The sequence below is a fragment of the Hemiscyllium ocellatum genome, chromosome 14, assembly GCF_020745735.1.
Source record: "Hemiscyllium ocellatum isolate sHemOce1 chromosome 14, sHemOce1.pat.X.cur, whole genome shotgun sequence".
Classification (NCBI taxonomy): Eukaryota; Metazoa; Chordata; class Chondrichthyes; order Orectolobiformes; family Hemiscylliidae; genus Hemiscyllium; species Hemiscyllium ocellatum.
In genome coordinates, this window is record NC_083414.1 from 67,787,262 (window position 1) to 67,798,167 (window position 10,906).

A 10,906-nucleotide genomic window follows, 5' to 3' on the forward strand; every position below is an offset into this window, starting at 1 on the left:
TAAACTTTCGAAGTCTTACATTTCTGTAGCGTCCTTTACGTGCTGAGCAGAGTTTCACAACTCATATGACAATTTTCTTGAAGTTCTGGATCAGAAACCTTAAATCTCCTTTCTTTCCTCAGATACTCCTGGTTTCTTCAAGCAATTTCTGTTTATGTTCTTGCAGTCTGGACTCTGGAAATCTCAGTTGAAAGTAGCTTTGAAGAAAGAAATAGAGTTAGTGGGTTGAATTGTACATTTGTTTTAATCAGGGTCTATTACCAGTCCCATGAGCTGAAGAGATTCTGCAATAGTGCTGAAGACTTGTGCTCCAAAACTTGCTGATGCTCTAGCCAAGCTGTACCAGTACAGTTACAATATTGGCATCTACTTGATGATGTGGAAAAAGTCTCAGGTGTGTCATGTCGACCAAAAAGCAGGGCTAATCCAAACTAGCAATTTACTCTCGATCATTATTAAAGTGATAAATGGTGCCGTGAACAGTGCTATCAAGTAGCACCTGCTTAGTGATGCCCGGTTTAGGTTTGGCTAAGTCCACTCAGCTCCTTACATTACAGCCTTTATTTAAACATTGCTCAAACCACCTGAATTCCAGAGGCGAAGTGAGAATGACAGCCCTTGATGTCAAATCTGTATTCGACTGAGCTGTGGCATCAAGGAGTCCTAGCGATACTGGCAATTTGTATCAGGGCAAGCTATCTGCTGTTTGGTCCACATGTAGCACAGAGGAAGAGGTATGTGGTTATTGTAGGTCAGTCATCCTGACTCAAGGATATCTTTGCATGAGTCCCTCAGGATAGTGTCCTAGGCCTCACTGTCTTCATCTGTTTCATCAATGTCCCCTGACCATGTCCATTGAAAAGGACAAGGGGACAGCATGTAGATGGGAATGTCAGCATGTCCTTCCAAGCCATTCATTCACCTGACTTCTAAATATACCACGGTTCCTTCATTTGTCACTGGGTCAAAATCCTGGAATGTCCTCCCTCAGGGCATTGTTGGTCTGCCTACAGCATGTGGACTGCAGTGGTTCAAGAAGGCAGCTGACCATCACCATCTCAAGGAATATGAGGATTGATGAGGGTAGAGCAGTAGATGTGACCTATATGGAGTTCAGTAAGGCGTTCGACAAGGTTCTCCATGGGAGACTGATTAACAAGGTTCAATCTCATGGAATATAGGGAGAACTACCCATTTGGATATACAGAACTGGCTCAAAGGTAGAAGACAGAGGGTGGAGGGTTGTTTTTCAGACTGGAGGTCTGTGACCAGTGGAGTGCCACAAGGATCAGTGCTGGGTCCTCTACCTTTTGTCATTTACATAAATTATTTGGATGCAAGGATAAGAGGTATAGTTAGTAAGTTTACAGATGACACCAAAATTGGAGGTGTAGTGAACAACGAAGAGGGTTACCTCAGATTACAGGATCTTGACCAGATGGGCCAATAGACTGAGAAGTGGCAGATGGAGTTTAGTTCAGGTAAATGAGAGGTGCTGCATTTTGGGAAAGCAAATCTTAGCAGGACTTATACACTTAATGATAAGGTCCTAGGAAATGTTGCTGAACAAAGAAACCTTGGGGTGCAGGTTCATAGCTCCTTGAAAGTGGAGTCGCAGGTAGATAGGATAGTGAAGAAGGCATTTGGTATGCTCTCCTTTATTGGCCAGAGTATTGAGTACAGGAGTTGGGAGGTCATGCTGCGGCTGTACAGGACATTGGTAAGGCCACTGTTGCAATTCTGGTCTCCTTCCTATTGGAAAGATGTTGTGAAACTTGAAAGGGTTCAGAAAAGATTAACAAGGATGTTAACTTCCTGATGAAGGGCTTATGCTCGAAACGTCAAATTCTCTATTCCTGAGATGCTGCCTGGCCTGCTGTGCTTTGACCAGCAACACATTTGCAGCTGTGATCTCCAGCATCTGCAGACCTCATTTTTTACACTAACAAGGATGTTACCAGAGTTGGAGGATCTGAGCTATAAGGAGAGGCTGAACAGACTGGGGCTGTTTTCCCTGGAGTGTCAGAGGCTGAGGGGTGACCTTATAGAGGTTTACAAAATTATGAGGGCTATGGATAGGGTAAATAGGCAAAGTCTTTTCCCCCTGGGGTGGGCGAGTCCAGAAGGTTTAGGGTGAGAGGGGAAAGATTATAAAAGAGACCTAAGGGGCAACTTTTTCATGCAGAGGGTGTATGGAATGAGCTGCCAGAGGAAGTGGTGTTGGAGAGACTGTTAGGTGTGAAGGCTAATAAGTCCCCGAGACTTGATGGTCTGTATCCCAGGGTACTGAAGGAGGTGGCTCTAGAAATCGTGGATGCATTGGTGATCATTTTCTGATGGTTTATAGATTCAGGATCAGTTTCTGCGGATTGGAAGGTGGCTAATATTGTCCCACTTTTTAAGAAAGGAGGGAGGGAGAAAACAGAATTATAGACCAGTTAGTCTCACCTCAGTGATGGGAAAAATGCTGGAGTCAATTATAAAAGACGAAATTAGGACACATCTGGATAGTAATAACAGGATAGGTCAGAGTCAGGATTTGTGAAGGGGAAATCATGCTTGACTAATCTTCTGGAATTTTTTGAAGATGTAATTCTGAAGATGGACAAGGGAGTGGATGTAGTATACCTGAACTTGCAGAAAGCCTTTGATAAAGTCCCACATAGGAGGTTAGTGAGCAAAATTAGGGCACATGGTATTAGGGGCAAAATACTGACATGAATTGAAAATTGGTTGGCTGACAGGAAACAAAGAGTAGTGATAAACTGCTCCCTTTTGGAATGGCAGACAGTAACCAGTGGTGTGCCGCAGGGATCAGTGCTGAAACCACAGCTTTTTACAATGTACAATAATGATATAGATGAAGGTATTAAAAGTAATATTAGCAAATTTGCTGATGCAGCAAAGCTGGGTGGCAGGGTGAAATGTGAGGAGGATGTTAGGAGAATACAGGGAGACCTGAACAGGCTAGGTGAGTGGACAGATGCATGGCAGATGCAGTTTAATGTGGATAAATGTGTGGTTATCCACTTTGGCAAGAACAGGAAGGCAGATTACTACCTAAATGAAGTCAAGTTAGGCAAAGGGGCAGTACAACGAGATCTAGGTGTTCTTGTACATCAGTCAGTGAAAGCAAGCATGCAGCTACAGTAGGCAGTGAAGGAAGCTAATAGCATGCTGGTCTTCATAACAAGAGGAACTGGGAATTGATTATAGAAGCAAAAAGCTCTTGCAGCTGTACAGGGCCCTGGTGAGACCGCAATTGGAATATTGTGCGCAGCTTTGGTCTCCAAGTTTTGAGGAAAGACATTCTGGCTATTGAGGGAGAGCAGCGTAGGTTCACGAGGTCAATTCCCGGAATGGCGGGACTATCTTGCGCTGAAAGATTGGAGCGACTATGCTTGTGTACCCTTGAGTTTAGAAGGCTGAGAGGGGATCTGATTGGGTTAGATGGGTGAGTCCCGAACCAGTGGACACAGTTTAAGAATAAGGGGTAGGTCACTTAAAACAGAGTTGAGGAGAAACTTCTTCACCCAGAAAGTGATGGGTGTATGGAATGCTCTGCCCCTGAAGGCTGTGGAGGCCAAGTCTCTGGATACTTTCAAGAAAGAGTTGGATAGAGCTCTTAAGGATAGTGGAATCAAGGGTTATGGGGATAAGGCAGGAACAGGATACTGATTGAGGCTGATCAGCCATGATCATAATGAATGGTGGTGCTGTCTCGAAGGGCAGAATGGCCTACTCCTGCACCTATTGTCTACAATTGAAACATTTAAGAGGCATTTGGATGCGTATATGAGCTGGTTGTTGGCAGGTGGGACTAGATTGGGTTGGGATATCTGGTCGGCATGGATGGGTTGGACTGGAGGGTCTATTTCCCTGCTGTACATCTCTATGACTAATAATATACAAGAAAAATACCAAAATATAAAAAGGCAGAGGTAGGACAACAAGTCATACCACAGCACTATAATGATAAACCATCTACATATCAACTTAGACTAAACTACAATCAAATTAAATAAAAATTCAAATTATCTTAGAACAAAGTAATGATATAATTTATTTCACTCACCACACTCCACTAAAGCTCTCACCTCTGGGAGCACAAATCATTGTACCTGTTTTTTTTATCCCCGCTTCCCCCTCCCAGGGCCCGACAGGTGCCCAAACTGATTCCAATGGCTATATCACGGCCCTAATTAATATTGCCGATAAGTCTGCATCAATATAATTTAGAAAAGGCCACCGCATCTTGTAAAACTGCTTTGTTTTGTGGTGCATATTTGTGAGGTAGTCTTGGGAGAGATGCTCGATCACCAGCCTGCGCCTCCCCATAAGACCTAGGAGTATTTCCAACGCCGAATTCATTAAAACATTCTTCCTCGCACAGTGGATGAGAATGTTACTCATTGTGTCCCTCCAGAAAGGGCAGATTTGGCAACCCCAGAAGAAGAAATACTGGGTCCACTTTGACTTCAATTTTCCTTCAGCTCCCTTAGTATGGCACACCAGTATCTCTGGATCTTGAAACATGACCAAAAGCAGCGTGTAAGAGTGCCTATACTAATTTTACATTTGGGACATCCTGGAAATGCAAATTAAGTTCATAGCTTTCCCAGATCTCGGGCTCCAGTGAATAGCACACAAACATTCAATCCATGACAAGCAAGTGTACACGCAAATCAGACTACAGAGTTAACCTTTCCATCAGCTTCCATCCTGTCTGTCTGTCTGTCTCCCTCTTGTATGAACATCTTCGAATTTTCTTAGTATCTCGGTTTCAGCCTTTGTGTTTTCCTAGCTTGTAATGGTAATGAGACATTCACATTCCGGAACGTCCAGATTAGGGAGCTGCGCTTCATAAATTCAAATCTGCTCAGTGTGGTGTACATGAAAATGTAAGCGGATTGTTCTATTATATGCATATTCCACTCAGCTTATTAAATTACTAGTTAAGAGTCATAGAGATGTACAGCATGGAAACAGACCCTTTGGTCCAACCTGTCCATGCTAACCAGATATACCAACCCAATCTAGTCCCACCTGCCAGCACCTGGCCCATATCCTTCCAAACCCTTCCTATTCATATACCCATCCAGATGCCTCTTAAATGTTGCAACTGTACCAGCCTCCACCACCACCTCTGGCAGTTCATTCCATACACGTACCACCCTCTGTGTGAAAAAGGTGCCCTTAGGTCTCTTTTATATCTTTCCCCTCTCACCCTGAACCTATGCCTTCAAGTTCTGGACTTCCCAACCCCAGGGAAAAGACTTTGTCTGTTTATCCTATCAACAGAGTGCAGGTTCACTCTGGTGTCAGTTTCTTTGTCTCTCTGTCTCTCTCTCTCTCTCTCTCTCTGTCTCCCCTGCACTGACCTCACCATGTGCTTCCTTTGTCTGTTGTTCTCCCTTTTAAAACTTGTTTTGACTTTGTTTTGGAACTTTGGGAAAAAGAAGCAACAGCATATAAAATAGTAATTGCTGCTCCTGGAATTCGAGAAAGTCATCTCCAGCACCTAAAATACCTCAAAAAAAGAGTAGCTGTTACAGCCAGAAATTTTTCCTGTCCTTCATCTTGGATTACCCAGAATCCTTTTTGAGAAAGAGAAAATGCTTCTTGTTAAGGCTTTGGATGAGCTGAAGAATGAAACTGAATTGGGGAGTAGGAAAACCTTTGGAAAGCTGAGTCAGTGATGGGCAGATTAATTTGTTTACTCATTCATGTATAAGGTGTTGGTGCTGCTGACAAGGAGCATTACTTAGAAGACAATTAAGAGTTAACTACATTACTAAGAGTCTGGAGTCATATCTCAAAGGGAAAAATCGGTTGGCAGTGGTATTTAGTCTGCCTTCACAGTCTTCATCTGCAGCAGTAATTCATACCAGCAGTAACTATAAGGCTCAATGATTGAGAGAAAACATCCATAATCTGTGGTTGTGTTTCGCTAATAGCAGACAACCTTCACTCAACCCCTTCTGGGATCTCCAGTCTGAAATTTTCACTCCCCCATCATCCTCACCCCATATCTGTCAAACCATAGGATTCTTAGCCCTCCCCCCAGATTCCACATCCTGTCGGCAGGAACTTTAAATGGTACTGTTTGCAACTTCTCTGCTTCATTCCTAGATTGCTCTCATACAGGGAAGGGACAGTGTCGTGAGACTCTCCTATGCTTTTCCTAGAACTTCAGAGAAGTCACCCTGACAGATAGCGCAGACGTCACCCTGGCTTGAGATGGCATAGAGACAATGCAAAGTGCCCCGTGGAAAGAATAGTGAATAGGTCATTCTGGCAATGTTGGCACAGAGGTCATCTGGCGGACTTGGTGTGGAAGAAGAAGGGTAGTGTCTGAAATGGAAAGGCTGAGGGAAGCTTGTTGGAAAACATTTGAAACCACCCTTGGTAAGAATTTTTGTTCGTATTAGAACAGGAAGAATTTATTGGTATGTCTGACAGATTTCAGTCTATAATCAACATTCAAGGTCTGTGGGCAAGCCTATGGACATATTGCAAAACTATTTTTCAAATTTCTTGCTTTGATTTTGGAAATTAGTGGTAAACTATAGGGGACTGTGTTGAAAAATTCCAACTGCTGTTTCTCTGTGAATACCTGTGAGAGGGAAAGGATCTGTCTGTGTGTGTGGGAGACCATGATATATGAAGGAATAAAAATCTGTCTATATGTGTTGGAGAACATTGTGTGAGAGGGAGAGAGATCTGTCCGTGTGTGTGTGTGTGTGTGGGGGGGACAGTATTTTGTGTGTGTGCATATTTTGACGGGGAACATGTGTATGCCAGAGACAGCATGCAGGTGAATGAGGGAGAGCACGTGTGTGCATGACAGGTCTATCTGTGTTTGTGTACGTGGAAGAAAATGTCTACATGTATGTAAAAGAAAACATGTGCGTGGGAGAAGGGTCTGTCCACGTGTTTGAGAGAGAGTGTGTGTGTGAGAGAGAGGGAGATGTTTGTTTGAGCATGTGTATATGTCAGGCCGAGCATGTACCTGTGCATGAGGGAAAATATCTGTGTGAGAGGGATTAATGTGTTCGTGTTTGCGTCTGCATGTGCTTAATATGAAAGAGAGGATGTGCTCATGGGTGTATGAGGGAGAGCATGTACGAATGCATGGGAGAGGGTGTGTGTGCGTATGTGGCGTAGAGGGTTTGTGAGGGAGAGGATGTGTGCACATATGTGAGGGAGGGGGGTGTGTGTGGAAGAGGGTGCGTGCATGTGTATGAGGGAGAGTGAGCATGTGAGGGAGAATGTGAGAGGCGGAGGGTGATAGTGCCTGCCTGCCTGTGAGGGAGAGGGAGTGTGTGGGAGAGTATCCACCTATGGGAATGTGTGTGCAAGTGTGTGTGTGTTGGGATGCATGCGAGAGAGAGAGGGGAAGTGCACATGCATGATGAGAGGGTGTGCGCATTTGAAAGGCGGAGTGTGCACATCTGCGTGAGGGTGTGGGTATCCTCGTACGTGCTTGTGTGTGAGGGTGAGAGTGTGCGTTGTGTATGTGAAGTGAGAATGTCCACGTGTATGTGTATGTGTATGTGAGGGAGAGCATGTGTGTACTGGTGTGAGAGAGAGGGTGTGCATATGTTGAGGGTGAGAATGTGTGGGTACCCATATGTGTGAGAGAGAGAATGTGTGCACATGTGTACATTTGAGGAAGAGAATGTGCATGAGCGCGCGTATGAGGGAGAGTGTGTGTAAGCATGTGAGGGAGAGGGTGTGCATGCATGTGTTGAGGGTGAGAATGTGTGTACATTTGTGTGAAGGAGAGCTTGTGTGCGCACGCATGTCTGTGCACGAGGGAGATGAGTGAACACCTGAATGCGTGTGAGGGAGAAGGTGTGCTTGCGTGTGTGTGTGTGTGTGTGTGTGTGTGTGTGTGAGAGAGAGAAGGTGTGCAAGACTGTGTGCATGCATTTGTGAGGCAGAAGGTGCATGTGGGAGAGGGATTGTGTATATGTGGCAAGTGGGGCAATGTAACAAACCAGTTACGATGGCAGTATATTGCATAGATAATGAGAGACTAGGACGATAGTGTAAGAAATCGTGCCGGTGTTCACAGAAAGAAACCCTTACCAAAATTAACAGTTTGCTGATTTCTGGCAAAATTCAGCTCAATGTTTCAAGTCCACTGTGATTTATTCAGAATGGGAATGAATTTAGGCATTTTATATTGATATCTTAATTCTTTTGATTTGGTTTGGATTGTGATTTGTTGGTGGAATGACAATGTAATGAGGTTAGATTATATTTGCAAAAGCCGGGATGGGGGCTCTCTGCACAGCTTGAGCCACCAAGGTGGGATACTGAGGACATTTTGCGCTCATGGATAGGCACCCAACTAATTGATTGGAACAGAGCGTATCATAGAATTTCATTGCTTGGTCTTCATGCAAAAAAATACACTATGCATAAAAAAACTTTATGTACGTACACAGTAAAGTTGTTTGGTCTGTACTGTGTATGGATATGGAGAACAAACAAACATTTGACTTTCTCTATTGTTGCAACAAACCCAAAGGCATTTCTTGCTTACATGTATTTGAGGCAGGGTCTGATAACTGAATGGACCCCCATTGTACTTTGGTAGAAAGACCTTAGAAGGTGGTCTTTCTCCCACTATATCTTGGTGGCGGCTACCCGAAGCTTTAGGGTGACCCCTCAGTGCATAGTCCTGGAACTTGGAATGTGCCAGTCTGCCATATTTGGTCGAGGTCAGTTATTTGCACTGGAAGGTCAACAAGTTTCAGGCAGACCAAAGAGCGTTTTTCACAGAGTTGATAGTGAAGTGGGAGATGGCACGGGGCAGGGTGACACTCGGCACACAGACACACAAGATGGCTGCTGAACCAAACGTTGGCCACTTGACACAAGATGACCGCCGGACAATATGGAGAGAGTCAGCAGACCAAACAAGGATACTGCCTGTGGCCACCAGAATGCCAGCACAATGGACTCACAACCTAGTTGATTAGTTTAAGGCAGGTGGGGAGAGAATACACGAGTAGCGTTTACTGCTCGCTGACGTGTCTGGGTCCAGTCAGTACCTTTGATAGAAATGCTAATAATTTGATACGGACTAATACAAAGTGCTAATAGCCAGGGCTGCAGTAATCGTCCGTCTCAGGAAGAGCTATTAGCACCCGTAACTACAGCAATGGACTTCCGCACAGACATTGAAACTGACAATGTCTACGTTGAAACACAACACCGGCCGCACTGGAACTGACAATGCCTGCACTGAAACTATCAATGATTCTGCAATGTTTACAATAAACAAACTACGTTAGAAAGACAATAACCTCATCACTGATCCATTATATTACAAAATGTATAAAAGTATCTTTACGTGCTCCGGTTTGAGAGAAGAGTCGCAGCTGACTGCTGTGCTGTTGATGTCTTTTCTCTCCCTGGAGTTCCAGTATTTCCTTGTACAATAAATGTTTTTGTAGAGTCCCGACTCTGAATCCGAGGCTGGTGATTGTCCGCACGATAGTCTTCCGGGTGTATTCAATATTTGTCTGGTGTGCATCCTGGGAACAAACAGTAGTGCACAGAGACCTGAATCATTGAACAACTCAGGACGGATCTTGACAAAACCACTGCATCTGTCCCCTTTGCATAGCCACATCCCAGAAGGGATGTGTGACAGTCTCTTCCTCTCCGGAGTTAGTTCAAGTGATAGAGAGACTCTGGCCATCTTTGAAGAATCTCAAAGGTAGTGCCCTTCTCATCATCAACCAGGCTATGTCTTAGTGCTTGTTGGATAGTAGCCACACACGCAGACAACAAGCAACATGAATTCGACTGGGACAACACTACTATCATAGGGCAAGCCAGACAGAAAACAGCCAGGGAATTCCTAGAGGCATGGCATTCATCCACAAACTCCATCAACAAACACATTGACCTGGACCCAATATACCAACCACTACAGCGGACAGCTGAAACTGACAACCGGAAGCGGCAAGGACAGACCACTATAAATACCGGAAGAAACATCAAAGAAGCGCTTCGCAGGAGGCTCCAAAGCACTGATGATGTCGCCTAGCCAGGGGACGAAACGTTTGCAACAAAAACTTCCAGCTCGGCGAACAGAACCACAACAACGAGCACCCGAGCTACAAATCTTCGCACAAACTTTGAGCTTGTTGGATAGTTCTGGCAAAGAGGCTTTCTGCAAAATAAGTTTGACACTCTGCTCACAGATAGGATCAACCTGCTGTTTTTCCCACAGATAGGATCTCAAGGATGCTATACTTTTGACCACAAGTCCATCAGGCAAAGGTTGGTATGCAGCAAATCTTTCCATGAGGGGCAGGTGATATGGAATGGTCCAACTACTTGGAGTGTTCCATGACAACAAGGCCAGGCCCATCATTTGTAACGCAAGGGACAGGTGGAACCTCAGTACATAGTGACACTTGGTGTTTGTGTACCAAGGTTCTACTGACTGCATCATGGAGCCACATGTGAAGTGGCCATCAGGATGAAGGCAGTGTTCGATACATTCTTCACTAGTCCCAAAACATTAACTCTGACTTCTCTTCACAGATGCTGCCAGGCCTGTTGAGTTTTTCAAGCAACTTCTGTTCTTGTTTCTGATTTACGGAATCTGCAGTTCTATCTGCTTTTACATTCTTTCCCTCCATATCTGGAGCATTATACATGGTCTCCCTTTCGACCTGGTTCACCTTTGACCTCCAGATGAAATGGCAGACGGCTCAGATGACTGCAGTGATGCAGACTTGGGAAATAGGCCAGACCTATTTGGGTTGCTGGAACAGCACAGCAGGTCAGGCAGCATCCGATGCTCTCTGACCTGCTTGCTTTTCCAGCAAACCGCTCTTAACCCATCCAGAGACAACGGCTACTCCAGTCTCTGCCA